Consider the following 26385-nt stretch of genomic DNA (forward strand, 5'->3'; position numbering starts at 1 on the left):
AGAAGGTTACCAGTCCCCCAAGACATAGTCTCCTAAAATATCTCTCTGGGGTTACCTTTGACGAGCTTGCTTGGGGTTTTCTAATTATTTTCTTGAAGAAATCTTTGCCTCGCAAGAGTTATTTCATAGTTGCTGACTATCTTCCTCACGTCATGCTATCCTAAAAAGTGCCTTGTGGTGGTTCTTGGCTTTCAATAGTCAATTATGGGGTGAGAAGAGACCTCCCATTATGCTTGTCCTCAATAGTGAATAAGTGTCGCAGCATGTGGGAAGCTGTTTAGGATTCTTAAAACTGTATGTTAGGCTTTTCCCCATAAAGAGTGCCATCCCAAATTCAGGGTCCATTTTGGGTGATTTCATAGTTATAGAATTTTAAAAATAATAAACTTAATTATTGCAGCTCTTTAAATCTGAAATTTCAAAGTTGCAATTGTAGGGATCCTGACCCATAATGGAGTTGTGGGGTGGGCTGCAAGTGTATTGTTGGAGGCGGTTGTGGTGCTTGCTGCTGACAGTGGCTCGGCCTTCAGAGCTGGGTGACTGGAGAATGGTGGCTACCAGCTGGGAGCCCGGGACTAAAGGCAGAGCCACTACCAGTAATAGCACAGAACTGATGGCATGGTGAGGTATTGCTTTTGCTTCTGTGCTGCTGGCTTCAGCTGGGCTTTCACTTAACTCCCTGGCTGCCCTGCTCTGACAGCAGCAGTGCAAACGCACAGGCAGAATGGTATGGTATTGCCACCCTTGCTTCTATGCTGCCATATTCAGAGCTGGGCACTTGGCCAACAGCTACCGTTCTCTGGCTACCCAGCTCTGAAGGCAGTGCAGAAGTAAGGGTGATAGAAATGTAGAAGTAAGGGTGGTGGCATTACTGTGACCCCCCCCCCCCAAAAAAAAATAGTAACCTTAGGACCCTCTTGCAACTCCCTTTTGGGTCAAGACCCGCAATTTGAGGAACACTCCTCTCCCCCGTGAAATCTATATAATAGAGAGTATAAGCACACACAAGGCCAGATTTGATGGGGGTGGGTAGAGATGAGATTTCACAGCCCATGACACATTTTTTGTGGCTGCAAATTTAGTAGGACCCTACCCATAAAGCAAGTGTAGAAATGTCCCTACCACAAATATATGGGATTTCGTTGCTGTCTTTCTCTGTCTCATGTTTAAACTTTTTAGCCCTTTTGAATTCAACGTTTGCAGACATGACATTTGCAGCCTGGATGCTAGGCAGTAGGTGACATTAGCCATGCTGGAAGTGCACATGGGTCATTAATTAATGCAAACTCTGCGCCTCTTTCTAATTATCCCTAGTTTTGCTTCAGCTTTATCCCTTTCCTATTTCTCTGCAAAATGCTGTTATGGCCCTTAAGGGCAAAATGCACAGTGACCTTTGCAAACAAATGTGATGTCTGAGTAGGCAGAGCTGAAGAAATTTAGCACCATTCTCTGCTCTAAAGATTGGCATTTTTTTTTGTACTGGGTGGTACTTGCAGTAAGGGTTTCCATTTGTTTTTGAATTTGTTCCTGTGGCGTTTTTGTTGTCACAGCATAGGTTATGTCAGTGTAGCTAGGCTGGCATAGACCCCCAGAGTAGGTGAGCTGGCCGCTTGACAGGCATTTTTCTGTCAGTGTTGGAATGCCACCTCCCTGGACATACATTAAGCACTCTTCTCTCAGAAGAATCCATGCTATGATTTTTGTAAGCATGGCTATGTTGCTAGGGGTAGTTGCCTTTTGTTTTATCTGCTTGATATAGCTATGTTTGTGTACAATTTAACTACGCAGACCATACCTAGATAAATTCCCAAGAGACTGTCACTGTCCCAGGCTCAACACTGCGGCTGGATCTGTCTCATGGGTGGTGTGTGTTTTACCCGTATCATCATGAATCTGATGCTAGGGATGTTAAATTGCCTGTATTCAGCTAATCGAGTAGTCGATGGAATTAAGAACCAGGTTCTTAATACATTTTATAAAGCAGAGGTGTAGCGTCTGGTACCAGGCACGAGTTGGGACAGCAGATTCCCGGCTCATGCCCAGTCCCCCACTAGCCTCTGCCTCCCCTGCCCTCTCCCCAAGATGGTGCTGTGGGAACCGGCTTCAAGCCAGCTCCACCCCAGCACTGGCTCCTGCTCCCCCTCCCCTTGCTGCCTCTCGCTGATAAATGCAGCAGGGGACAGGGGAGGAAAGAAGCTAGTGAAGTCACTACTGGATAACCACTAGTTGCTTACATCCCTATCTGACCCTGTGCCATTTTGGTCTTGATACTCTGCACTGGCTGCCAAACTGCCCTCATGCAGCTCTACAGAAGGCAAATAGTTTTGCTTATCTATTGCATGCACACCACCAAACGTGAGACAGTGGGGCTGGGGCAGAGGCAGAGGAAGGGTTCCAGATGATTTTGCAAAATATAGGTTGACTTGGTATGGGGTGAGAGAGCACGGAAGTTTATCTGAAATATTCCATAAAAGGGAATTTATACTGTGCCCATCACTACTAGTGGAGCACCTGCCACAGAATATCATTAACAAGGGCCAACTCCTTAGTGGACTTCATTGAGTTTGACAGTTTTTTGGGTCAAATTTCTTCTTGGGTTAGGAGTTTTGTGGGGATGTTTTTTGGTAGGAATTGAAGGGTGTGTGTGTGTGTCTCACTCTCCTTAAGGCAAAATCTTTCAGTATGACTCAAAAGGCCCCATGAAAGAGGGGTTGGTACAGATGGGGACGAGATAGGCGATCGTGCTAAAATCTTGATAGAAATCAGTATTAATTTCCATATTCAATATTTTTCAGCCATTTTTGCAAAGACAGGTGTGAAAATGTAAACCGGCTTAGCTAAGGTTGAAAGCTTATCCCTCATCTTTTCATAAAGGTCACAGATTATTTTAAGGACACTTCCCTGTAAGGACACTTTCACTTCTTTTTGTGTGGCAGTAGTCAACATGGTGTTTGGGTCTATGTAACTCATGCCTGAAGGTCTCTAGGCTCTTGGGAGGGCTCAAAGCAGTTACAGCTGGTAGTGGCATTGCACCATTTTACTGCCCGTCTTCAGACCCCAAATTACTTGGGCAGCTGTCCAAATAAGTTATGTACAGAAGACCCCAGCACAAGTTACTGGGATCCCCTCTACATGTAGGAGGCATGTAAACAGATACAAGATGCACATATATATATATGTGTGCATCTCAAGAATGCCCTACAGCAACGGTTCTCATCTTTTTTTCTGAGCCCTCCTTCCATGCGCTGTGAAAACTCATGGCCCTGCTGTACCACAACTGCTGCTTTTCTGCATATAAAAGGCAGGAATAGCGTTCTGCTGTAGCAAGCAGGGCAGCTACCTGAGATCCCGCACCGCTGAGGGCCCCATGTACTGAGTTGCTTAGGCGTCAGCCCCGGGTAGTAGGACTCAGGGTGCTGTGTCTTCGACTTTCTTCCCTGGTCCCCAGCAAGTCTACTAGGGCCCTTCTAGGCAGCACCATAACCCCTCTCCACAAGACCCTGGTTGAGAGCCACTTCCTTACAGCATCCTTTTGTTACTCCTCTCCACTTTGGCCTGGGCCAGCCTTATAAGTGACAATGTAACCACAATACGTGGGCTGCCTTGGCACCGATCACAGCAACTGTTAGGCCTGTTTCCCTTCCAGAAGCCTGGTGCAGCCACAATCCTCTTGTGGGGAAACACGCTCTTTCTGTGTGGCAGTAGAATCCATAGAGCAGTTCACTGTGGCCGACCTTTTTCCATGAAGTGAATAGAGTGCAGCATATACAATGCATTCTAGTCATCCTAAGGAGTCTGAAACATCCCAAGCTTGTGAAACTGAGTGCTGTTCGGTTAGCTTTGCTGGTGAGGGGGCTGGGAAGGGAGGGAAAGGAAGAGAGAAAAGCACATGGTTGCAAGCAAGACATCCCAGGTACAGGGATCTATCTTGTAGATTACTTTGCTCACCTCCAGGGTTCAGAATTGTGCTTAGTAAGATAATTGGGAAGTTATGGAGGGGAGAGCTAGGGATATGCAGCCTTTTACCTCCAGCTCATTGGTCTGAGTACAGCCAAAGTGCATAAGGTGGTTCTCACCTTCCAACAGATCTTTTTGCCTAAACAGGTGTCCATGTCACATAAGCCATCACTGCTACTAATTGTGACACCCTTGTTGGCATTTTCAGCAGAGCTGGTCCTTTGAGTTCTGGTTCTGGGCAGGATGTCGGAAATGTTGCAGCTGCTGCTGCCTGTGTAGTTCATCTTCTGAGGGTCAAGGCTGGTCTGTTTCGTAGAGTGATGCTGGCTTAACTGAAGGTGCAGTTTCAAACAACGCAGAAGGCTGTGTAAGGTCTCTGATGTTGGTTTGTACCAGGCTATTTTGGGTTAGCTAATTAGAGTTAAGCCAAACTAAAATAAGCCCCTCTTTAAATGTCAGAGGGTCCACACAAGGTTTGCAATGAACTAGTGCAATTGTGTATAGACCAGTCCAAAAATGGGCCTAGTTTTGTTGCCGCCTTGTTTGTGCATTTGCTGAGCCTAGTGCAAAGGGAATACGAAACACCATTAAATCAAATGTATCAGTCTGTTCTGCTGTAAATGGCCATATAAGGGGCAAAGCTATAATGAATAGGACCCAAATGGTAAACCTGGAAATGCAACTAATTTGCAACTATAATAACAATTAAATTCAATTTAATTGGAGGAGAGGGAACAATTGTGTAAAACAAGTGGGGGAAGTAAGAATTCATGATAATACTCCTTATTGTTAGCTAGCCCATGTATGCAGAGGCTCTGCAAGGGTTGGATAACTTTGTTTGCTATAAAGCATCTATAGCTGGAGGGAAAGTATCTAGATATCAACAAGCGTGATACAGTAGCTATCACACAAGATTTTTTCCGCTGAGATTTTTGGTGAGAAACAGATTTTCTACTTCTGATTTCCACATCTCTTCAAAGCCAACTAGCAGAGAGCCAGTAGCCATTACCTGCTGTTGCTATACATACATCTTCCCAGCTTTGAGCGTTTGGGGAAGGAAGATGAGATCTTTTGGTTTACTTTATTTATGGTGAATGACTCCGTTTAATATTTCCTCGAACTGAAAAGGTTTGTGTCTTTTCTCTTTTCTCTCCCCCCATCTCAAGTTTCCTCCCTCACATGCTAGGAAATGACTGGCTGGTAGGTGCGAAAATACCTACAGGAAAGTAGGACAGAGTTATAGCCATTGAAGTTTTATTTGTGCCAAAGTAATACTTGAATAACTGTGTCTTCTGGGAGAAAGCATTCTTGTAGAAATGTCCACTGGCACCAGATTTAGCTGTTTGGGCACAAGTTGATGTTGTATATGTGTTTGGTGTGTGTGTCTGGATTTGTTGACCATAGTTTATGGTGTTACCATCTCTTGAAAAACAAGAGGTATGTGTGCTAGGGTGTGCCTGGTTTTGTGGGAGCTGCAAAGAAGCCAAAACCTGAGCTAAAATGACATGTCTTACACCTTCTGCCATATCTTAGTGCCTGCTAAGGTTACGCAGGTGCCACTGGGCTGCTATGCCCTGAGTGGCTGCACTTAACACTCTGTTTAAGTTGAAATACATAGGGTATGTCTAGACTATGGTTTTTTAAAAAGGAGATATGCAGAGTTGGTGCTAATTTGCATATAATCTTCCGGTCACTTTTTCAAAAGTAGGTTTTTCAAAAGTGAAAGTAGTCTGGTTGTGGGGGGTTTTTTTGGGGTAAAAAAAAGTTTCTAAAAAAAAAAACCAAAAAAACCCTGCTCTTTCTAAAAAAAGGAGGCTTACACAGTTTTTCAAGAGGGTTTTTTCCCTGAAAAAAATGCATCCAGACTTTTCACTTTCAAAAAACCCACTTTAGAAAAAGCAATCGAAAGAAGATATGCGAATTTGGTGCTAATTTGCATATCTCGGGGGGGGGGGGGAGTAGTCTAGACGTACCCATAGTGAGAAATCGCACATAAGGACTCTCATTCCCACCTGATAACAGCACATTTAGGAATTCACTAGCACCTTTCAGTTACAATTAGGCTGGGGAAGGGAACAGCGCATCTGGAAACCTGCATTCTATACCTTGGAGGTATTCATGTTGACATATTTATTTTTCCAATCCCAGCTTTAGACAGTTAGTCTTTGGCCGTTCATTTTGCTTTATATTCCAGGCAGTCCCCGGGTTATGTACAAGATAGGGACTGTAGGTTTGTTCTTAAGTTGAATCTGTATGTAAGTCGGAACTGGCGTCAGCTGCTGCTGAAACTGATCAGTTTCAACTGCTGCTGAATCTGGATGCCAGTCCTGACTTACATACAGATTCAACTTAAGAAACCCAGGTATCGCCAAGTCAGCTGCTGCTGAAACTGATTAGCAGCTGATTCCAGGAAGCCTGGGGCAGAGCAACTCTGCCTCAGGCTTCCTGTACTCAGCCGCTGGTCAGTTTCAGCAGCGGCTGACTTGGGGACACCTGGGGCAGAGCAGCTGGGGTGCTGCTGGGTTGCTCTAGTAGCGCGGAGGAGCCGCGCTACTGGAGCAACCCAGCAGCACCCCAGCTGCTCTGCCCCAGGTGTCCCCAAGTCAGCCGCTGCTGAAACTCACCAGCAGCGGCTGAATCAGGACGCCTGGGGCAGAGCAGCTGGGGTGCTGCCCGGTTGGTCCGGAGCAGCGCTGCGGGACCAACCCGGCAGCCCCCAGCTGCTCTACCCCAGGGGTAGGCAAGAAAAGCCTGGTCTGCTGGGGAGGGGGGCACTAGCTGCACCCCCCCCAGCCCCCCCCCCAGCAGGCCAGGGAGACGGGGGTGGCGGGAGCGCCCAAGTCCTCCACGGCTTTGCTCCATCTCCGTGGTCTGCTGACCTGGGAGACCCGGAGCAAAGCCGTGGAGCACGCCCGCAGCGGGACAGCCCGGGCGCGCTTGGGCTGTCCCACTGCGGGCATGCTCTGCAGCTTTGCTCCATGTCCCCCTGGTCTGCTGGGGGGGGGGGGGACCATCAAAGCCGCCGGACCCCCCCAGCAGACCAGGGAGACTGGGAGAAGCTTTTCTCACCCCGGAGGACACGGGTGGCGACCCGCAGCCCGTGAGCTCCGGGGCGAGAGAGCCCCGTTCGTAAGTGCGGATCCGACATAAGTCGGATCCGCGTAAGTCGGGGACTGCCTGTAAACTGGATTGGTGCACATATTCCAAAACAAGCCATAGTTTCATAAATAAAATGACTGCCTGGTGATATTTGTATGGGAAAAGCTAGCAGAACTTTTTACCAGTATACTGGCAGAACAAAAATCCTTAGAATCTAAATTAACTCTCAATGCCATTCTTCCTTCATTGCCACTGGCTGGGAATTTGGGAGTGGGAGGAGCTAGACAATAATGCCCTGTTTGTGTTTCCTGATTGGGGAGATTATTTGTAACTTTGCCGTCAGTATGGGCAGAATATTTAGATTGCTGAATTCCAACAGCCATTGGTTTAGAACCGCTTGTCTTGATCTGCCTGTTGACGCACAGAGGGGTTAAAGTCATACAGGAAATCTGGGATGGAGCAGGGAATTGAACCCTTGTCTCCAAGTTTGAGGCTAATTCCCCTAACTAGTGGATCCAATAACTTCCTTTTTCTCAGCACAGATAGGGAAAGATCAGTTCACTGTGTTAAAATCCAGCACCAGAAATTGCAGGTGCTCTGCCTTGTCTCCAGGGTTGAACCTTTGGTTTGAAAGTCAGAAACTAATGCAAAGTATACATCCCTCCTTGCATGAGAGAGAGATTCAGTGCCACCAGCGATAATGTGGAAGGATTGTTCATGCAAAGAATTCTTTCCCAGTGACAAGATGATGTTTGGCCACAGGGGGCTCTGGACAGCATAACTGGGATCTGCATGGTGTAATGTGCTACTGTCAGCAGCACAGGGCTCTCATGTACTTGATGCTCATGAGTTTCATCATTGTTCAGGCAAATTCCATTACAATCACAGTTTCTCAGCAGAGCTTGCCAACTCCTGAGTTTTACAGGCGTCTCCTTATGCTACTTCTTACTCTTCTTGTTAGGGCCCTGATTATTTATTTTAGCTGTCCACAAGTGGGGGAGAGACTCTCTTGCAATGGGAAATATGTGGCACTTGACTTCAGCAGCTGGAAACTTCTGGCTTTGAATAGCATCAGCCTGACACCAAACCTTCAGAAAGTACAGAAGTAGCCACTTTTTTATTATTATTTGTATTGCGGTCTGTCTGCTTGTTGACACGGTGATTTATCCCTTACTCGCTAGGATGTTAATTCCCACCTGCAAAGGCCAGATGTGAATTGTGATGATACTCTGGGACCGAGTGCACTGAGCAACTGTCTCTTTGAGCTAAACTTTGTTTGTAACTCTTGGCACACGTTTGGTGTCCTCCCACTAAAGAAGATTTTCAAAAGTCTATTTGTCCAGCTGGCTTCACCTAACAGATGCATAATATTGCTAAAACATTGTAGTAGGCTTCAAAGTGGCAAGTCTGCATATGCAGACTGTTGGGGAGATTGAGATGCTCAGCCATAGGTAGAGATTTCATGGTGAGCTAGAGTAGCTGTTTCACACACGGAGAAAATAATTTACAGCAACTTTATTAAAATGTTTTGTCCTGGTAGGATAATCTCTGTGGAAAGATAGTCTTCATCCTAATCATATCTGTTCTGTGGCTGTCTTTTCTGGGCATGTTTCTGAGGGACAGATTATGCAACAGTAACATCACAAATCTAGTATCAGGACAGACAAGTGTCAGGTTTTCTCCCTGCTGCAGTTGGCTAGGCCTGTTGATTTGGAGGAATTCAAACACCCCAACATAATGCTGTGTGATGTTATACTTCAAAGGAGTTTGTGGGAGTAGAGGCTCATTTTCTTTTTGATCCCAGCTTGTGAGCAGTTGGGGATACCGCTACACAGCAGTGTTATTTTGGAATAACTGATATTATTCCAAAATAACATAGTCCATGTCTGCACTACAAGCAGTTTAGACATAATGTCGAGCTGGAGGACTTCTTACTCTGACTCCTGTAACCCTCATTGTACAAGGAGTAAGGGAAGTTGGAGGAAGAGTGCTTTCTCGAACTTCCCTGCTATGCAGGCAGCGCCAAAAGCCAAAATAAGCTATTTCGAATTAAGCTATGCAGTTGACATAGCTCAGGTTGCATAACTTATTTCGGCTTGAGCCCTGCTGTGTAGATGTGCCCTTGTAACCCTATACATGGTTTGTAATTCTTATCCTACCTAGAGTAAGTGCAGATGATGATTTACTACATGTGTGGGTCTGAGCCTCTTGAATCTTGCTAGGCTGTTTTGCTTCAATGATTTTTAGCAACAGTGATTTTAGCAGCAGTGAGTACTATAAGCTGGTTAAGGCAATGTCAGGGAAGTATTTCTATTTTTTGTGGTCAAATGGATTTCAGGTAAGAGCAAGGTGACTAATGCATATGACTGACACCAAGCTGTCCATGACTGAATAATGTAGGCCAGGCAAGATTGTATTCGTTCTTATCACCATAGTATATGAGCATCTAGGCCTGAAAAGTTTAGCCATAGCCAGCTGACATAATGCTGAACAGAACTTGCCCTTTTCTACACTGACCAGTCAGCAACCTGTTAGCTAATTACATTGCTTGACGTTGTGTTTAAAGGCTGTTAAATTTCCTAATGGAAACCACAGGGTGAGAGAGTTAATTCCCCATTCGCCAGTCTGTCTTAGCCTGCCATGGCAGACAGAACAACCAAATGTTTGCCAGTTGGTGCTGACCACAGTGATTCTTGTGGTGTTACCTGTCTCCTTATTTGCCATGCAACAGTCCCCAACATAGTAACAGCCCTAACGGTGATATACTGTTGATGTGTCAGTAACCTAGGAGTGAAAGCTCCTTAAGCACTGTTTCCCAACTCCCTGCTTGAAAGCATTTGCTCCCCTCTTCCCTAATATGGAAAATTTTTGGTAGCTTGAAGTGATGAAGCAGGCGAATTCATATCAGAGGTGGCCAATTCGCTCTTGACTATTGACTTCATTTTTACTCCTGCAGTTCCTTTAATTGCCTCTGTGGCAGAGATGACATCTTTGTTAATCACTGCCTAGTAAGACTGAAAGACAGGGAGTGTCCTTGTGAAAGGCATCTATCTACCAATTTAAAAGTATGAATGGGGAGAGAGACCCTGGCATGTACTTCCACTGGGAAAATTGAGACAGGCTTCCTTTTGTGAGCTTAGCAGCTCCCTGGCCACTGCGATCCCTGTAGCATGCCCTTTTGTAGCACAAACCATCTAAAGAGTGTCATTCTGTGCTGGGTGCACAGAGTTACCACAGATGGACATCTGCATCTCAATTGTTTCTCACTGAAGTGGAGGAGTAAAGGGGGTTTGAGATGACAGAGAAATGCTTGATACTTGCAATTTATAGCCAGCTGTGAGTTTACATGGTACAAAGGCTGCTGTAAGGAGTTTGCCTTGTCTGCACTGGGAATTTGAAATATTGCTGAAAAGGTCTTTTCTTTCCTTTCCACAATCTTCCCCTGGTCTGATGATAGTAATAAGATGAAGTGGATTATGCATTACAGGTTTTCAGCAAAAATTGCCACCAGTCATTTTGCTGCCTTGCTGGTAGCACTCTTTCTTAACACTGTCAATAAAGTTTTTAATCTGTGACTTCTGATACTGTGCTGAACACTTCGGCTACGTCTACTCTGGCCCCTTTTCCGAAAGGGGCATGCTAATTTTCAAGTTCGTAATAGGGAAATCCGCGGGGGATTTAAATATCCCCCGCGGGATTTAAATAAAGATGTCCGCCGCTTTTTTCCGGCTTGTAGAAAAGCCGGAAAAGAGCGTCTAGACTGGCCCGATCCTCCGGAATAAAGCCCTTTTGCGGAGGATCTCTTATTCCTACTTCAAAGTAGGAATAAGAGATTCTCCGGGAAAGGGCTTTATTCTGGAGGATCGGGCCAGTCTAGACGCTCTTTTCCGGCTTTTCTACAAGCCGGAAAAAAGCGGCGGACATCTTTATTTAAATCCCGCGGGGATTTCCCTATTACGAACTTGAAAATTAGCATGCCCCTTTCGGAAAAGGGGCCAGTGTAGACGTACCCTTCTTGTTCATGGCTTTGCTTCCAGCTCAGATTCTTCAGCTCTAAGTTAGTTGTCTCTGCAGCTGTATAAACTCCCAAAGAGACATTCCATGTATCAAAGAGTTTACAATCTGAACAGACCAGGGGTAGGAGGCAACCCTGGGAAACAATGTATGCTGGATTAAGGAAATTTTATGGATTGTGGAAGGTACAGGCTGTTTACCTGGCACCCCACTCCCACAGGCACTCATGCTCCTGCCACTATGGGAGCAACAGGGAAAAGCCTCTGGAGAAGCACTGCACTGCCATTACCACAACTAGTGGGGAGGAGGGAGCTGCCGCCGCCTCCTCCTTCCTGTGTCGGGGTCCATACCATAGGTGTTCCCAGATTCGGGACACCTGGAATACGGAGGTTCAAGTTTATTATTACTATGTTAGAGATTAGGAACTGGCACACATGGATTAAAAATATGCCTAAGGTTACACAGGAAGTCTGTGGCAGAGATAGGAAGTGAATTCATAGCTCTTGAATTCCAGTGTGCTGCCTTCACCACAAGTCTCGTCAGACTGCTTGTGACACTGTGCTCCCATATTTTTATGGAAATGTGTTGATTTTTTTAAATACAAAGATGCTTATCTTGAATATGCTTATGCAAAGTGGGGCAAGTAACCTATAATTCCAAAGTTTGTAATCCCCTGAATGTGTATATTCTATTGGTGTGCATGATCATTCTTTGTTTGTGAAATTAGAAATATGAAGTGTAAACCTGTTTAATCTAGGTCTTCTAAAGGGAAAGACATTAGTGGTACTTCAGGAGCTTAATGGCACAGTGCTCAAGGCAAAGATCTATGAATTATCTTGTTTTTTCTGTAAGAGTGGATTGTGATCAATCCTACAAAGAAAAGTGACTCTGCCACCTGGTGCTGGAATTTATCTTGAAATCTGTACTCTTTCACAGAGGGATGGGAGGAGAATTGGACAAAGAATATCCCCAGGACTGGAACTATATATAAGGAATGAGAAGCAAACAATGATTATCTTCAGCTGGCTTCATAGTCTGGTCCCCATCATAAAAAGGCACATGAGGAGACCTGGAAACGAAGGACTCCAATCCGGGTGTGTGGGGAGGAAGAGCAAGGAGCATTTGGGCCTAGATCAGAAATTGATAGACCACGATATGAAATCATTATCTGTACTGGGCTTAGCTGGCTTGCTTGGTTGATTTTTAACTTAACTTACTTGGATCTATCATCACTTGCAACCATTTAATTCCCACTTTTTATAATTAATAAAATTGCTTTTGTTTATTGCCAAACCCAGTGTAAATTATTACCGGGGAGGGGAGCTGTGCATATCCTTTTCTTTGATAGAGAGCGAACTTTGAGTGTTCTCCATGTAAAACTTTTATACTACGTAAGATGGATTTATTTGGGGGTTTGATCCCTTTGAGGCTGTGCTCCTGGGTGCTGTCCAGTCCCTGTAACTGAGCCCTCCCAGAGCTGAGCTGATGTCTGTCACTCTGCTGGGGGGCTGTTATCCCAACGCTATATCTTTGTTGGGGGAGACCAGAGTTTCTGGCTTAGCAGGAGAGGGTGGTGGGATGCCTCAGAGGGCGGGCAGGTGGGCTCAGTGGTATGATCAGCCCATCAGATGACAGTCTCAAAAGGATTTCTCTGATTGTCACACTCCCCATAGTGCTACCATAGGTGGCCTGCAGATAAACACAGGGTGGGAACGAGTTTTCCAGAGTGTCTCTAAATGACTTGCTTCTACAGCTGTGAGCGTTCCTGCTCTGTCACTGTACCTTGGCCTGTAACAATCTGACGTTTGCAGCTCCCTTGTGCAGACCTTGTCTCTTGGTTTAATAATAGCTTTTTATAATAAATGACTGATAAGGTCCAGAAAGCTTTCAGGGCCAGATGTATCTGAATTCCAGGGATCCTGAACCACTCCCTGCAATAGTACTGGTGGTGTCAAATTCCTAATGCATCCTGACTTCCATTAGCTGTAGGTAACAAGGGGCAGTTCATGCGTGCCTGTTACTTTGGTTTTCCCAGGGTTAATTCTCACAAACTAGAAGACACTTCTAACCCTGAAAGGCAACATTAGTGCAGGTTTGTTTAAAAGAACAATTTCCAGACACACAGCTGTAGATCAACTTCTGCATGCATGGTCCCCAGTAATGATTTCCTTGCTCTGTAATCTAAAGTAGCTTCTCATCCTTGTGCAAGGCCATGCCCTTCTTTCAGATTGAAACACTGTTTGTTTGAAAGTCTCATTAGTAAAACTTTGTAAGATCAGCCTCTTTGTTTGCTGTTCACTGACTTCAGAAAGTAAGGAAGCCTGCAATAGCCATAAAGCTGCCTTTCACACAGTGATGTAACTTCGGTCTGGTGGTGTGCAGCAACTATGCTTTGTAAGCCAAAGCAGGCTTTTACTTTTCCAGACAGTCTCTCTCTCGAGCATTTTGGCTGAGGTTGTGAATTCACAATTCAAAATATATTTACAGTAGATTTCCAATAATCCAGAACCTATGGGACCTAGGTGGTGCTGGATTATCAGATATGCCGGACTATCAGGAGGTACTATAAGGTGGTCTGTCTGTCTCTGTCTGTCTATCTATCTACCCCCCCCCACACACACACACGGTATATAAAGTGTTCTTAACCCTTTTTATTATACATACTGTATACAGTATACTGTAATATTTTAGTTTTTTAAAGCCTTTTTTACTCTTTTTGCTCAGTTCAGCTGCTGCCGCTGTTATCTTGTGACTCATTTTTTGCTGAAGCTCACTCACTAGGCTCTTGCCATTTTGATGCCGGACTATCAGGAGTGCCGGACTATTGGAGTTTTACTGTACTTGCTGTGGAGCAGGGTTCTTCATACCATTCAATGAAATTATTTGAATAAGATTGTAACGGTTGGCAGAAACTTAAAACATAGTAACAAAATAGCACTCTTCTGGTTCCTAACCACATTGTCTGAATATTCTTGCTACATTTTGAGTATTATAATTCATACTTGACAAGTACCACCGTGGATATAAATCTTGGCCAGAGTCATGTTTTCTCACTCATATAAATCTTAGCCATCTTCTTGAATTATTTCTCATTCAGAGTCCTGTGGCCTCGAGGTCAGTCTGATTTACCTCTGCTCTGGTCAGCCTTCTTTCAAAATACAGTGTGTACATACGCACACCACACCAATTCTCCAAAACACTATCTATCAAATTGGATTTGTGTTAATTTTTTTTAGATGGTAAGAAAAACAACCACCAAACCTAGTGCTCCCCCCCCCTCCATTTAAAAAAATCCCTTTCTTCACATTTCTAATCAAATCATGAAACAAATGGTTTTTCCTTTCCAAACATCAGTTTTTGCTTTCTGCAGAATGAAGCATGTTGAGACATTTGTTTTGAGGTGGCAAGTTGCCAAGTATTCTCTGGAGTTTCCAGAGAAGACACCAGAATAAACACAAGACAACACATTTCTGAAGGGCTGAAACAACACCCTGTGGGCCTGATCCTGGACACTGAAGAGCAGGCTTGTTGCTGTGGAGGGAAGTCCATTCAACCACACTTATTTACAGAACAGGTATAGCAGAAACAGAGGACTATTGTGTCCAGAGATGTCATCCTAACACCAGGTAACAGGATATGCTGCCTCCCCTGTGAAGAAGACAGCCTGGTTCCATAGATAGCTGGAGACTGCATATGTATCCCTAACATGGTTTGCCAACACACCTGATACCTGTTAGTGGCTAGAAGGAAATGGAGGTACACACCATCCTTCAGAGAGCCAGGCTGTAGCCTTTCTCCCATGATCTCAAAAATCTCTTGAGGTTGTGGCTGCACTGTTTCCCCACACCAGTTCCTGTATGTGCTCCCTGCCCATAGCCTTACCAAATCACTAGTATACCCCATCAGCTGCCTCCTGGCACTGCTCTCGGACTTAGAGGGGTAAATTCAATAAAGTGGTTCTCTGATCGTGGCGCTCTGATCATGGGCCCGTCTCCATTTCCAAGCCTGTACGTGTCTCTGGGGGGAGTTTCTCTTGGTAGCACCACTAACTTCTTGATTGAGATTTCAGAACAGTGGGTATTGTCTGGTGTAGGGATGTGAAGGACTAGTCGACTATCCGTTAAGCAAATGTTTATCGTATAGCCTGACGATTAGTCGCTCTCTCCCCCCCCCCCCCCCCCCCCCCGCTGCCTCCAATCTATCAGAAAGAGGGGTTCTTAAAAGTGGTAGCGCTGTGTGGAGCCTGGGGCTGGACCCCAGGGCGCTGCCGCTTTGAAATGCCGCGAGGCAGCTAGGACTGTTACACTTCAAAGGTGGAAGCTTCCTATTGACGAATTGAATAGTCATCTATTCAATTAGTCGGTTACTCGCTATTTAACATACTTAGTCTGGAGTTCTGTGCTTGGTGTTTGAGTCTCAGTTTGTACCTGTCACCCGAACCACTGTACCTGGTTTTCCCCCACACACACACATTTGTCCCCTATACTTTATCTGGGTTTTGTGGCCTTTCCTTCACCTGAAGGGGTGGGCCTTTAATTCCTGTGGTCTTTGCCCACCTTTCCCAATCATCAGAACAGTGCTTGTCTGCTTAACTGGCAGCTGCTCTGTTAAAAGGGTTTTGGTGCCTGGGTTATAAAAAGGAAGACTTTTATAAAACTGGCCTGCAGTAATTATAATCTGTATCTGTCTGTTTTTGCCACCTCTCCTCCCTGCCCAGATTCCTTGGTTCAATGTAGGAAAGTGAATGGCAGGGGAGGAACAATTATTGAGCACAGCAAGCAGTGCTTCTGGGCTTTCTGCATGTGTGTGCACTGCGTCATACATTACTCAGTTGTTGTTTCCAGATTCTTCTGCTCTTCCAGTTGGCTAGTTCCCTGCTGAGTTGTAACTGTAGGTAGGTAGAAGTAAATCTCAGTATTTTTTTTTTTTTAAATTCTACTCCTAGCCTAATTCTTTTAATGTCTTTGATAGGGATGTGAACAACTAGTCGACTATCTGATAAGCAAACGTGTATCGGATAGTTGACACATTCGTCAGCTAGTTGCTTCCCCCCGCTCCTTGCTGCCTCTATCAAAGAGAGAGGCAGCAAGAGGGGAGAATTGGAAGGGGTGCTTCAAAGTGGGGCTGTTGCTACATTTCAAAGGTGGAGGTGCCCTTATCAAATAATCAAATAGCAGATGCAAATTGCATTGACTATTTGATTAATCAAAATTTTACATCCCTAGTCTTTGGAGAGGCAGTAGGCTGGAACATTAATACCCACTGTTTTGTGTCCTGGTCTTTGGAAGCTTGTTTTCTAACTGGAACGCTAGTGTTTGCCATCTTGTGTGGCAGTTATGGCTGCACAGGGAGAGGATTTCTTTTTAGGGCTGCTGTGGTGATGAAGCTGGGACCTGTGCTGGTTGCTACCCTGTGGGTTAAATGGTCTAGGAGTCTTTGAATATGAAAGGGAAGCTGTGTGGACTCTGGGCTCTAAAGATATGCTACAGGCTGGAAATGAAGGGGGAGTGGACACTGATAACAAACAGGCAGCCACTCATTCAAGAGTGAGTTGTGAGTAACCACGAAGCACTTTCTGTCCTCGTGGGACTCTGCTGGAGCAGATGAGGCAAAAACTAGTCCGTGGTGCTGATATTTGATGTGGTATTGCAAAATGTCTTCTGGATTGTATTAACATGCATCTGCATGTGGTTATCCACTCTCTGGATTGGGAAATGAGCTGTGTTCTCTGGCCCCTACCATCACACATCCGCACACGCACACCAGCTATAAAATCTAAAAGTATTGTAACGTCCTTAGCAAAGAAACGTTTAAAATGGTGCTAAGCTTGTAAAATGCATACCAGTAACTTAGGAGGGAAAAAAAGCATTCTGGTTTTTAAAGTTGAAGTTAAGCTAGGTTTTCTTTTTTAAGTAAGAAAAGCAGAGAAGAGCTGAGTGAATAATATTTTTTTTTAATTTGGTAGCCAAACTGAAAAGTCTTTAATAATTTCAAATTAAAACTAAGTTTTTCTTGAACAAAGGAGAAATCACAAAAGCTTACTTGAGTCAATATTTCAACTATCTAATCAAAATTACATTTTCAAAATGGAATGAAGTGACTTTTTTAGAATTTGTGTTCAGGTTTTTAGCTGAAACTCCTTGGCAAGTCGCTTCTGTGCTCTGAAAATGTGTTTTCCAGCCAGTTCTCTGTTTTTCACATGTTAGCTCAAAGCAGAGCGAACACGGTACATCTCGTCAAGCTGGAAATTACACCTCTAGCTTGAAGTGCAGATATATCCTTAATGGTATCTATTTCAACAGGCTTTCTGCTCATATATTATGAGGCCAATAACTTGCTGCAAATCCTTATTTTGGAAGGGAAGGGATGAAATGATTTCCCTGATTGTTGGAGAGCTTTGAGGTGCTAAATAAAACTGAGCTTGAATCCATGGTGATAGTGGTCTTCATGTGTAATACTTAATAAAGTGCGTGAGGAAACATGTGCCAGATGAGGAAGTCTGTGGGAGTGAGTCTTGTGAGTTGTGCAGCCCACAGCCTTGGCTGATGTAAATCTGTACAGCTCCAATGACTTTAGTGGAGCCACATTCATTTCTTCAGCAGAGGATCTGCTTCCTGTCTTTTGTGGGTGCAGGGAGTAAGCACTGGATTATGTGCCTGATGGAACAGTTATGCACTGGAGGCAGGAATGGCTTTGTGATGGCAGTTTCCTTATTTTCTGGCTGCCCAATTTAAGACTTTTGAAAGGGGTTTGATTCTCAGAAAATGCTGGGCACCTCGCCCTCTCCCTGAAAATCCATCTCCTGGAGACGGTGTCAAGCTAAGTGCCAGAAACAGATGCTCGGAATAGAAGTCACTGACCCACAGCAAGATTTTAATTGTAACTGTCATCTGTGGTTCTTAACTGTGGGCTGTGTAGAGCAAGGTCTGTCTGTCAGCTGACCCCATAAAGTGTAACGGCACAAGTTGGCCCTGTTAAAAGTATAGGAAAGGGAAGGCACCAGAGAAGTGCTTTGTTCTAATTAGCTGCTAGAGGTGGTCTCATGCTGGCCAGTAATGGACTGGCCAGTAAAGGCCTTAAACTGCCCTGGCAGAAGTGTGCTTGCTTAGCAGGATTGAGTTCTTCTCCGGGTTCCAGTAGGGTTCACCTTACCCCCATGATCACCTCAGCACACCCTTCCCCCCCCCCCCCTTCATTTGCAGCCAGTGACTCCTGAAGCTGATACATCAAAATAGAACAAAAGTGTTGCAAGTCAGACTCCAGGTAACTTAGCAGAGATGGGGAAACGGGTGTGTCTGCATTTTATGGTGCCAGTAATTATATCATGCTAATAGAACAATTTCTAGCCATTCAGAGTGTTGCTGATTTAAAATGCATTAGTCTTTGGGTCAGTTAAGATTAAATAAAGTTTCTTTATTGGTTTTCAAATCCTGGGTTTCAATGACGTTGCTCATGTGTCTGGATTTCCAAAGTGTAACTGCAGAAGTTTACCCAATGGGGATTAGTTACTGCAGCTACAGTAAAGCAGGGAAACCTAAGCCATAATAAAAAAAGGGACCTCTTTGCTTTTGTGTTTACTTACCAACACCACTGAATATTGCTGTTCCTTACCTTTCTATAACAGATATTTATGCATGCATTATTGCACAACCAGTTCATTCTTGAGGTCATTTCCTTAAGGAGCTTCTAAAATGTCACCTGTTGTTTATCTATTCCTAAAAGAACTCTCTCTAAATTGTGAAACTTGCTCTCTGCTATATATTTTTTTTTACCTGTGCCAGTACTCCTGATGGTTCCATCTTTCTGTAATCGGTGAACCCTCATGAATTCTGCAAACTTAACAAAACTTGATCGACATAAAAGCTGGGTTAATGTATGAAACTGCAGGCTTCTAAGAGGAGCCTTTCAATGCAACAACACCTGTCTTTACAATGCACCTATAGTGGTACGGTAGACACACAATAAGATTCAAAATTAAGGTGACCATTCCTTCCTCTCAGGACTGAGGCACTGTTCACATGAGAAAAATGACCAATGCTGCTACCTCTGTAAGCTCTTCAACCTAACAGCTCTAAATCGACAGGGGAGAGCTCTCCTGTGGGCTTAACTAGTCCAGCCCTGTGAACAACGATAGCCTGTTGGCATGAGAAGCCCTCTCACTAACTTAGGGCTGTCCATATTTTTTGTGTGTGTGTGACAGACAGACTTAGGTCATTCAGGGAGGTGGTTTAGTGAAGACATGGCCCAGCCTCCACAAATAGCTAAGGCTAGTAGAGGGATCATGACCAATACTAGGTACTAAATTTTCAGGAGTAACTCATGATTAGGGACACCTTTAAAGGGGTCTGAGCACCCAACTTTTGAATATCAAGTTTTTTTACAGTGCGCTAAATTGGGGTGCTCCCAAGTTACTAATCCCTTCTGAGAATGTGAACCTGTAAAATACAGGTCTACCTGAGACCCGCTCCCCTATCCATGCAAACATCATGAGGTGGGTCACACTTAGAGAAGAGGGTGATTTCTGAATCACCTGTTTTCCCATTCTTGCACAGAACACCTTCCCTCCTGGGCACATGCCATAACAACTGCTTACAGGAAAGTAATAGAAGGAAAGCAAGAGAATGTGTTTTTTCTCTCAGGGTAGTTCCTGTTTCTTCCCTTCCTTTAGAGCAGTGGTCCCCAACCTTTTGGGGCTGCCGGGCACCCGGGGGCGGGGCCACTCATGGGTCAGGTGCCCAGGGGCGGGGCTGCGCACATGCTGCATGTCCGGTGCCAGTGCCACCCATGCGCCATAGTCCCGGGGCCGGCGCCACTCCCATACACCATGTGCCTGAGACTGGCGCCGCTCCTGTGCCGCGCACCCAGGAGTCAGCAGTGCCCATGTGCCGCGTGCCTGGGGCCAGCGCTGTTCCTGTGCTATGTGCCTAGAGGCGGGGACGCCCATGTGCTGCACTCCCGGGGCCGGCAAAGCCCATGCACTGCGTGCCCAGGGGCAGAGCTGCTCATGTGCTGCGCGCCCGGGGCTGGCGCCACCCCCGTGCCATGTGCCCGGGGTCGGGGCCGGCCCCAATCACTTGGCGGGTGCACAGAAATGGCCTGGAGGGCGCCATGGCACCCGCAGGCACCACGTTGGGGACCACTGCTTTAGAGGATGTTAACTTGTGCCCTGTTTTCTCTCTCTGCATCTGGGCCAGGCTTCTCTCAATGCTGTAATGAGACAGCAATTACAAAGCCACTGAGTCCAGTTTGGCCCCCAGCAACCACAACACAGGGGAAGTGTAAAGGTATCAGAGAGACCTTTCCCACTTCTCAATCTGTCATCCTCAGCTTTAGCACTGGTGTGTGTTTGTTTTCCAACTGTGACTGCTCCAGCAATGCTGACAAGAGCAGAGACCTAAACCCAAAATTTGCACCTAGATAATTACATCACTATAGTCGCTTTGATGCTTCTCCATTTTTAGGGTTGGCACTAATACAAAGCAGGACTGCACGCAGAACTGAGTTGTGGAGTTAATTTTTTTTCCCTATTGAACCAAAATTGTGTGTAAGCTAAATATGTAATTTTAAACCTAATAAATGTTCACCTGAAGCAGAATAAATCTGAAAAACTTTGGCTAATTAGAACAATAATAATTGCTAAAAAAATTAGCATTACAAAAATGGAAATCCAAAAAGCAACCAACAATTGGAGGGCTGATGCATAGACACTGCAAGCTTGACCATCATGAGAAGAATTGTTTACCTTAATAGAAATATGAAGAAAAAAATTCAGAGATGAGATGTGCTTTGGAAAGTACCTGATCCTGTTTAATGCCTGGGCACCCTGTCTTTTTCTACCCAGTTCTACTCCTTCCTCTGAATTATGCATCTGTTCTTTGATATTTTTCTTTAACTAGCTGGATTTTTGTCAAGTGTGTGTCACTTGTATAATACAAATTGATTTATATTTTAACCATTAATTCTCTATATAATTGTTATAGCTGAGATTTAATAGCAAATGACTAATATATTATAAGAAGTTCATATATTTCCCTGTTTTAATAAATTACAGTAAAACTCCAATTGTCCAGCATCCAGTGGTCCGGCACTCCTGATAGTCCGGCACCAACTGGAACCCGAAGTGCTCTGGCCAGCTGGACATAGGAGCTGCTCTGCCCCCGGCTTCCCCAAGTCCGCCGCTGCTGAAACTGACCAGTGGCTGACTTGGGGAAGCTGGGGTCAGAGCACCTGGGGTGCTTCCAGGTTGGTCCTGCAGCGCTGCCCTCTCCCAGGCTGTGCAGTTCCCCCCCTGACCACTCTCCCCCTGACCCCAAACCCCTCATGGCCCCCCTTCCTCCAGCATATCTGATAATCCGGCACCCCCTGGGTCCTAAAGGTGCCAGATTACTGGAAGTTTACTGTAAGAAGTTGGGGTGGGAGGGCAGGAGCTACTCTAACCACTTAGCCATTCTTAACATCTGTGCTATGGGTCTGTATGAACAGCAGCATCAATATCATAACACCAGTGCATAATATAATTAGGACTTTAGCAAATCCTATGGAAACTAGGAGCAGTTCTCTTGGAACAAGACTAGATGGGGCTCATGAGCTGCAGTTCTCGAACAAGTCTACTCTTGCCAAGTTAGTCCCAGAAATATTTCTAACCCAGCCTGAGCATAAACTCTTGGCTGAGGAGTAAAACCTACTTGCACAAATGGTGCTACATTGTCTCTTGCAAGCTGTAGCCCAAGAAGAGCATATGTCTGAAATAAGAGGTGCAGATTCCTCTTTCTCTTGTGACCGCAGAAGATCACAAAACAACACCTTTTACAAGAACAAAGCTTTCTGCCTCTCGAAAAGCTCCCAGTATAACTGGGATAGATGTTGTTATGCTGAATGTTAAGGCATTGTGACTTTGGGTAAGTCTAATACTGAAGGTGCTGCACCACTATAATGGAGAGTGCTGCAGCAACAAACGAGGGTTTTCTGTCACTGTAGTAAATCTACCCTCTTCCCTCCTCACCCCCCAGCAAGAGGCAATACCATGGTCAACAGAAGAATTCTCCCATTGAAATAATGGTGTCTGGACCGGCTTAGGTTGGTTTAGCCCCATCAGAGACCTAACTTTGTTTTAGATACAGAGCAGGCTGGTGTGCTCTGCGAATCAGGCTCCCTAAATCCATTTTAGTGACTGAAGCAGGAACAGTCTGTCACTACGCTGCTCTGTCAGCTTGAGCAGTTCGCGTCAGGTCTGTTCCTTTAGCTTCTGCCACTGTGAAATGGAGATAAGACTTATTTTTTGGTCTGTGGATTTGGTTGGTTGTTTATTGTTTTGGGTTAGGGGGGTGTGTGTGTGGTTTTTTTAACGCGTCTCACTTTTGTTGTCCCCCAAGAGATTATCTGTGGTCAGAGGTCCCCAGCGCAGAAAAGGCTCCTCACCTCCTGGCATAGAGTATGCTTATAAAAGTCCATAGTTCATTGAGAATACCAAACTGGGAATGCTTTGGAGAACAAAGATTAGAACAGGCCTGGGCAAAACCCCTTCTGCGGGACAGATCCAAGCCACCTGATCTTACCCACAGATGCAACAGGGGAGCCTCAGGCAGAATCCCCTGCTTGCCTCATCCCTGCACGCTGCTCAGAAAAGCTTGTTTTTCACAAATAGTGAGCGGAGAGGAGTGGTGCTTCACAAGCTGCTCCTTCCCCCAGCACAATCCCATTGGCCAGTTTCTAGTCAATGGGAGTTGCCTGTTTCAAGAACAGGCAGTGCACAAAGCACCGTTTCCCTCAGGCTCTTCTTCACAGAGCACATGGTCTTGCAGCCTATGTGGGGCGGGGAAAGCTCCTGCCTCAGAAACATACTGGGATGGAGTCTCACTGGCAAGTTTCCTGGCCAGAGCCTGTCTCTGGCACTCATCACCTGTCTCCCCCCAGCTCTATGCCCCCCTACCTCACATAAACAAAATTCTCTGCCCCCTTCTTGAGCCCAGATCCTGCCCCAGATCACAATCCCCTCTTTCCCTAGGTCTCAACCCAAACCTCAGCACCCCCTCATGCACGCTAGTCCCCTGCCCTAGTCACAACCCAAACCCCTGCACCTCAGTCCAGTGCCCCAGATCACAACTGCCTCCTTCACCCAAACACCCTCACAGGCCCTCCTGCACCTGAATGCCTTGCACCAAATCTCCATCCCAAACCCCACACCTCTTCCATTAATATCAGGAAAGAGCTCTCAACTACTTTCTAAAATCTTGGAACGACCTCTCTTCTCCCTTCCCCAATCAAGAAGTATTGCCCACCTTGGATTAGAATTTTAAATGATCTTGAGAAACTGGTGAAATGCTTGGAAATAAATAGGATGTAATTCAATAAGTACTTCACTTATAAAGGAATAACTAGTTGCACAAATCCAAAATGGCAAATGACTGGCCAGGCAGGAATAGTGCAGAAAAAGATCTGGGCATTACAGTAGATCATTGATTCATTTTGTCATCAATGTAATAATTGTTGAAAAAAATGTTTTTGGGGTTTTTTGGGGCATGGTGGTGGGAATATGTTGGCATGAATGTTGTAAGCGAGACATAAAGAGTAATTCTTCCATGCTACTCAGCACTGGTAAGTCCTCAACTGGGAGTACTACATCCAGGTCTAGGGACCACAAGTTGGAGAGAGTCTGAAGGGGAGTAACAAATTATTAAAGCTTTTAAAAAAAGCAATCTGAGGAAAGGTTGAAGAAATTGAGCTCTTTTTTCTTTTCTTTTTTCTTTTTTTTTTTTCCTCTTCAGGAAAAGAGACCACTGAGGGGGATACTTTATGTATCTTCAAATACATAAAATGTTATAAAGAAGAGTATGATAAATTGTTTTCATCCAGGGAATACAGGAGGGGACACACTGCGTTTAAATTTTCTCAAGGGAGATTTAGCCTAGACATTAGGGGTAAACTTCTTGTCAGGGTTGTTAGGCCTTGAAATAAGTTACCTCAGGGTGTTTCATAGTCCTATTGGAATTCTACAATTTTACTATGGCTCCAAATACAACAATTACAGAATTCTAACAGGAGTATGGAAGGTTGTTGAAGGTTAAGAGCAGATTAGACAAAAACCTATCCACTGCTGATCTAGACCATCTCGGGCAATAGTTTGTGCAGGGTGGCCACTCCAAGAATTTTAAGTGATCAAAGGTAGCACTTTTCTGTTACGTTAGTGGAGGAGGTGTGGGATCTGAGGTGGTGTTTGGATGCAGGAGAGAGCTCCAGGCAGGGATTGGAAGGTGTCCGGTTATCACCGGGACTGTCTGTTATTCGGGTCCCTATTCCGGTAACAAAAACAACCCCCGCTCCCCCCAGAAAATACTGGACTGTTTCCCTCGGATGGAAGCCCAGCAGGGACAATTTCCCTTGCTGGATCTGGTGGAGGCAGGGGAGTGAGGAGCACGGGGCCATTTAACGGTGCAGCACTTTTGTTGAGCGCAAAAAAAAAACCACTTTGGTCTCTCCTCTTTTTCCCCCCCTCCTCTTTTTTTCCCCTCAAAATAATTTTTCCCTGGGGGATGGAGGGGTGTTCAGTGGTTTTTTTGTTAAACCATCTGGCAACCCCAGGGCCCTGGCTGGGAGATGCTTACCAGCATAGGTTGGCACACTAGGGCAGACAGGCAGCCTGCATGCCATAGTGGGCCCCACACCACTCAAAGCAGATGGCTGCGAGCCTCTTGAGGGGAGTGGGGAAGTGGGTCTGTAATCACTACCTGCAAATACCACCCCCTGCAGTTCCCCTTGGCCTCTTTCCAGGCTCCAGTTGCCATGCTTCTGGGAATGGTGTGGCTAGGACCATAGCAGGCAGGCAGACTGCCTGAGCACGCTGCTGCACCATGAGATGTCTGGTTCGGTGAGGAGGCGGATCTGGCTGGCGAGCCATAGTTTGCCTACCCCTTATCTAGATAATACTTTAGTCCTCCCCAGTGCAGGGGGGCCCAGGCACAGCCCCAGGTGCTCTGCAATAATACTTGGATAGGTACAATTAGCTGGTAAGCACTGATCAGTGCTATCTAAGTCCTCAGCTTCAGAGATTCATCATGTTGATAGCTATAACAGGATATCCAGGAAACCACCCTTCTAGCCAGACAGGGAGATGGTCAAGATGTCCTCTTCTGTTGTATGCCCGTTCCTCACACACTTCTTGTTGTGGAACATGCTTGCATTTTCACAGATGGCTCCAGCTGAGGAGCCCTACCTGCCTGTGAGATGCTTGGGACTTGCTTGGGTAAGGGAGAAGGAACGTTGTAGGGAAAAGCTTTGGTTGCATCTAGTCTTGTCCTCGCTGAACTTTTCTTGTAGGTACAGGCTTACCTCCGAGATTTCCAGTTCTGAGACAACAGAATCCCCAGTTAACACCAAAGCTATAGTTAATGAGCGTCTTTAAAGGAATTTTTAAATGACTTTTGGAATTGGCAGGAAACAAAGCTGCACTGAGCCAGTGGTTACCTGAAGATTGGGCATTTCCTGGCATAAAACCAGGACTAGTTTTAGGTGTTTGTGAAGTGTGTAGTAAGATGAGGGCCTGAACATAAGCCCACATCACAGGCTGGGTATGAGTCCTAGACAGCAGTAGTAAGACTTTGCTAATATAAAGCAAAGAAGCTTGAGCAAGAGGCAGGCCTTGCTCACAGAAGCTAGCAAGAGCAAGGCTAATATTACAGAAACACACAGACCTAAGAGGTACTAAGCACAGGCCGTAAACACATTCTAGAGCTGTGCTGTATAGGTAAGGAGTAATCCAAACTGTGGGTTTGTACTTTGGATGGGTTCTGATGCCTGACTTGAACTACAGAAGCTTCAGGTGGGTAACCAAGTTAGTCTGTAAATGATAAACTTAAACAACAAATGGTCAGGTAGCACTTTAAAGACTAATAAAACATGTAGATGGTGGGATGAGCTTTCGTGGGCACAGCCCACTTCAGATGTCCAGAGTGTTGTATGTCCAGAACCAAAATAAGTAGGGAGGGGGAAGACAGGATGGGGAAGGAGGGGGAGAAAAGGAGGCAATGGGTATATAAATATCAAAGGGAAAACTGAACTGTTATGTAAGCACCTAAAAACTGGATAGTTAAAAGAAGTAGATGAGGACCATTAGTTAGCAATTAGAGAGGAAGAGTACAGAGTTCAGCTTAGTCTCTTCGCTGTGTGTGTAATGTTTTTTTTCTTTTCAATCGGTTTTGAAGACCGCCCACCAGCCCGTGTGATTCTAAAGTCCCAGTTTGGCAAGGTGCATCTTATTACCTGGATTAGCCTACTTTCATGGTTTTGATGCTGCTTTGGGGGTATCCGTTGGTGCAGGGG

General features: G+C 45.3%; 1 protein-coding gene across 5 annotated transcripts in view; it reads left to right on the forward strand.

Moving 5' to 3' along the window:
* The window catches only part of C5H11orf24 (chromosome 5 C11orf24 homolog), a 58343-nt gene that overhangs the window by 23035 nt on the left and 8923 nt on the right, over positions 1 to 26385 (forward strand). The window contains exon 2 of one of the 5 annotated variants that reach the window (XM_075928315.2): positions 26268 to 26311. The exons of the other annotated variants lie outside the window; for them this stretch is intronic. The gene's annotated coding sequence lies outside the window, so the exon portion shown is untranslated. The remainder of the gene's footprint in view (positions 1 to 26267; positions 26312 to 26385) is intronic. 5 annotated transcript variants of the gene reach the window in all.

Source organism: Pelodiscus sinensis, chromosome 5 (assembly GCF_052426305.1).
Source record: "Pelodiscus sinensis isolate ZL-2025 chromosome 5, ASM5242630v1, whole genome shotgun sequence".
NCBI lineage: Eukaryota > Metazoa > Chordata > Testudines > Trionychidae > Pelodiscus > Pelodiscus sinensis.